The sequence below is a fragment of the Zingiber officinale genome, chromosome 2B (genome assembly GCF_018446385.1).
Source record: "Zingiber officinale cultivar Zhangliang chromosome 2B, Zo_v1.1, whole genome shotgun sequence".
NCBI lineage: Eukaryota > Viridiplantae > Streptophyta > Magnoliopsida > Zingiberales > Zingiberaceae > Zingiber > Zingiber officinale.
The window spans coordinates 70,455,519-70,460,553 of record NC_055989.1 but is presented as its reverse complement, the minus strand read 5'-3'; the positions used below and the strand labels follow the sequence as shown (position 1 = coordinate 70,460,553).

The window sequence follows — 5,035 nt, the reverse complement described above, 5'->3', positions numbered from 1 at the left end:
GTCCTCATTTTACAAGCCAAAGAATACCGATGATGCTACTACATCCTTCTACTTTCTTCTTGTGTGCATCTGAGCCTTCATCTAAAAATAAATTATTGGGTCATTGTCTTCACAAGATGACCCATGTTGACGCCAACGGCCAAAATCCGTCCATAGCTTTAGACAAAATTGAAAAACAATACAAAGTAAAGAATGTCGACGACGCTTCTACATCCTTCTACTTTCTCCTTGTGCGTTTCTAGGCCTTCGGCCAAAAATAAATTATTGGGTCAGTGTCTTCACAGTCAAAATCCTTCCATAGCTTTAGACAAAATTGAAAAATAATAATATCTTATCAGAGCCAAGTTTCGATCTTGGGACCTGTGGGTTATGGGCCCACCACGCTTCCGCTGCGCCACTCTGATTTTACATTATTTATTATTTGTATAATTTTATATCTAGATTTTATTGGAATTTTTTTTGAATAAAATAATCCATAATTTATCTGTAAATTAAATTAATTGAACCTACAAAATAGATTAACTTTTTATTTCTTAAAATATTTATACATCCAAGTCCATGCTGATCTCAGCGCATTTGGTCCAATCAGCAAACTATGGTACCTCGTATGTGGACTAGGTCACGCACGATACAACGCAAATATTACCGAATGATAGGGAGCATTGCTTGACCCAAGTTAAATCATTTAGATGGCTCCTTTGGGTAGTAAATGGGTAGTAACAAAGAAGGTTGCTTCAAGGTGTTGTAAATGGGTAGTAATATGGAAGAGAACACAAAGTAGGAGTGCAAGTCGGTGATGGCCATGAAATCATACTACATCAGGTTTAACATAAACTGTAGATGAGACTTGTCGATTCTACCAAAAAAAAAACATGCAGGTCTTACAGTGTATAACACGGGATAGACTAAAAAGAAACATTTACCGCGTATATATTTCCATCCTAACAGCTAATGTAAACAAAAATATATATCTTCCTCGTAGTGTGTCCTATGAAAATTTTTCATAGACGACCACCTAAGTAAATTAAATATATATATATATATATATATATAATTCATCCTAACAGATAATGTTTTCAAATCCACTGTCCATTAGAGAAAAAATCTTCCAAATTTTGGAGAAAATATTTCATTGAATTGTACGTTAAACTGTTCCTTAAATGTAATTAATTCATTATTCTCAAGTGGCATAAATATAATAATTATCTCTTTATTTCCTTTAAAATTATTTAATTTAATGAAATTAAATTTCCCTTGGACATTTTTTTTCTTCTACCAATTCATTTGAGCCTTCTGAAATATAATTTTTCAAAGTCTATAATCATGATTTTTACTAATATTAAGAGAAATATAATATAATCTAATATTATTTAGTTCAATCTAACTCATGTGCTAAAAATTTATTTATTCATTTTAAGATTTTAATATATAATTTAATAAATATTTTATTTTATTATCTTGGTTCCACCTAGACACTTTTATTATAGTATCCTTATTTGCTTATTATGTTGGACGTTGCAATATTTTTAACATATTTGTAAAAGATGTGAGTTGAAGGTGATCTAAGCTTTAGACCAAAAGGTCATGTGATCGGTAAGCTTTTCTTGGACAAGTCCTTAACATAATCAGAATAACTTAGAAAAAGTTCGAAATATAAATCCTTTTTCTTTGTTGAGCACAACGGAGGCAAAGCTCCCATGTCTAGAAAATTATGACTACCAAAGAGGCACACTATTGACCTAAGAAAATTTCTAAATATCATGTGAACAAGCAAAAAAAGTATTAGGGAGCTTAATTACCTGGAAAGCATAAGATGTTTGGATTCTGTAGAATGAGTTAGTACCTTAAGCATTTGTATTAGAGATAATTGAAACAATCACACTTTAAGCATAGAAATCTCTATTAACTCCCTTTTACAGGTTCAGAATTAAGTATTTCAAAAGTATACACATGATGTTTCTAAATATCATTTGAACACGTAAAAAAGTATCAAGGAATTTAGTTACCTGGAACCCTAAGATGTTGGGATCATGTAGACTTAGTTCCTTGAGCATTTGCGTTAGAGATCGAGAATTGAAACAATGACAAACCTTTTGCAAAGTGCAAGAACTTCTTCAGATAACAATTATGACATTTGAGAACAAAGTACAGAGGGTTATAAAGGTGTAAATGATGTAGAAAGCTATGTGTGTCGAATGCCATATCGATCAGGACAAAATTTATCCAAGTGGAGGGTAATTGAAGCATTAATTATTGTTAATGTATATGTCATAACCTCCTAGTCAGTTATATTAACATCATATAACTTACTTCCATGGATGTACATGAAAGACAAATTCATGTTCCTTACTCATCAGAACCCAAAAGGGTAAATAGATATATTTTTACAACCTTTGATTGCAGAGTTGACTCATTTATGGATTGCAAGTTCTTTCTCATACGTGGGTGGCAGGGGATACAAATTTGGGGCCCATATTTACATTGAACCAAGTTGACTTGAGCGAGTACGACCTGTGAGTACTGAATGTCTGACTGATCAGGACAAAATTTGCCCAAGTGGAAAAGGTAACAGAAGCATTAACTATTGTTATGGTCATTTCTTGACCTCCTGGCCAATTATATTAACACCATATAACTTATCTCCATGGATGTGTATGAAAGACAAATTTAAGTTTCTTATTCCACAGAATCCAAAGGAGCAAATAGATATATTTTTACAACAATTGATTGCAGAGCTAAATCATTTATGCAATGTAGGGGCGGAGACTTACGACATTGCAAGTAAATCAACTTTTACAATGCATACAACTTTGTTATGGACGACTATTGATTTTTCAACATACTCAATGTTGTCAAGATGAAGCACGTCAAACAAGTTAGCATGCCCACATTGCATGAGGGAATTCGATACATTTTCATTGCCTTGCAGTGGAAAGATCTCCTGGTTTGATAATCATTATAAATTTTTACCTGTTGATCACTCATTTAGGCGAAATAAGAAAATTTTTAAAAGGAATTAAATGGTCAAAAAACGTTCCCCAGTATGGAAGTTAGGTGAAGGAGTTTTTGATGAAATTGACGGCTATGTATTTTTACCAGTATATCAAGATGATTCTAATAACATAAATAAGTATATTGTTAGAGTGAATAAGTGTGGTTGGAGGAAAAGAAATATATTTTGGGAGCTTCCATATTGGAAGTATTTACTCATTCAACAAATTTAGATGTGATGCATATTGAGAAAAATTTCTTTAATAAGATCTTCAATATTGTGATGAATATTCATGGGAAAACTAAAGATACAGTAAAATCATGAGAGAAATTAAAAAAATTAGTAAGTAGACTTGAGTTGCATCAGAATGAAATAACTGGTAAATATCCGAAAGCGTGTTATACATTAGACAAAGAAAGTAAGTAAACATTATGTACTTGGTTGAAAATAATTAAATTTCCTAATGAATATACCTCAAATATGTCTCGCTGTATAGATGTGAACTGATTAAAAATGTTAGAAATGAAAAGTCATGATTCTCACATATTCACACAATGACAAATTCCAATAGCTTTTCATGACCCACTTACTAACAATATTTGGTAAGCACTTACAAAATTAAGTCTATTTTTTTATAGATTTGACTTCAAGGGTTATTATGACATCTGATATGCTTCAGCTTTAGACATACATTTCAAAGATACTCGGTAAGCTTGAGAACATATTCCCACAAAGTTTTTTTTTAAGTCAATGGAACATCTACTTATTCATTTACCTTATGAGGCACAACTAGATAGTCCTGTGCAACACAGAGAGACATACCGATTTGAAAGATTTTTGAGATAATTAAAAAATAATATTTGCAACAAAGCAAAGGTTGAGGGATTAATATGTAATGCATATTTGGTTGAAGTAGCAAATTCCTTCTACTCTTATTATTTTGCTAATAATGTGAAAACCATATTGGGAGGTTGTTGGTGCAATTGTTTCCTGAGTCAAAGTTGACCAGTTTGACTAAGTTCTAGTGGATTCGAGCTTGATTTTTGATCTTTGGACAATATATTGTGGACAACATGTTTGGACAATATGTGAGAAAGGTCAAGTAGGTCAAGGAGAACTGGTACTTGACTGGTAAAGTCATAAGTGGAGGTTAGGTAAGGAAAGTCCTAACTGCATTTAGGCAAAGGAAGGTCGAAGTGGGTCAAGGAGGACAGTACGTTGGCATGTAAAGTCCAAGTGGATCAAGGAGGATTGCACGTTGGCAAGGAAAAGCCTAACTACGGTTAAGTAAAGGAAAGTTCAAGTGGGTCAAGGAGGACCGTACGTTGGCAAGGAAAGTTTAAGTGGATCAAAAAGGATCACATGTTGGCATAGTAAAGTCATAACTAGGGTTACGTAAAGGAAAATCCAAGTAGGTCAAGAAGGACCGCACGTTGACAAGGAAAGTCCAAGTGGATCAAGGAGGATCGCATGTTGGCAAAGGAAAATCCTAACTACGATTAGGCAAAGGGAAGTCCAAGTGTGTCAAGGGGGCCGCACGTTGGCAATGTAAATTCCTAACAGTAGTTAGCAAGAGGAAAATCTATGTAGATTAAGGAGTATCACACTTGGTGATCAAAAATCAAATAGGAAGTTGGAAAAGTCTAAGTGGGTGAAAAGATTGATAGGACACTTGGTGGAGAAGTCCTAATAGGTCACGATTGACCGGAAATTGGACAAGAAAATCCTATACTTGGGTAAAGCAAGTTACGGCTGGGTAATTGATAAGGTGATCGATTGAGACCTGTTTCAATTGAACAGTTGATCGATTGAGACTTATTCCAATCGATCAGCTGATCGATTAAGTGTATTTTTCGCCAAGTGCATGGTGAATTGATAAAGTGACCGATTCACCGTGAACTCAATCGATTAAGTGATTGGTTAGAAGGTGGTTTTGTGAAGCATAGTGTATTGCTCAATGCTGAATCAATTGGGATGAATTCTAATCAATTGACGATATTATGAGAGGATTAATCGATTAAGGTTGGTCGTGAGCAAACCGAG

General features: G+C 33.7%; 1 non-coding gene across 1 annotated transcript; it reads right to left on the bottom strand.

The window, feature by feature from the left end:
* Window positions 1-332: 332 nt before the first annotated feature.
* On the bottom strand, window positions 333-404 carry TRNAM-CAU. The gene has a single exon. It is a non-coding gene; the product is annotated as a tRNA-Met (tRNA).
* Between the last annotated feature and the right edge of the window lie 4,631 nt (window positions 405-5,035).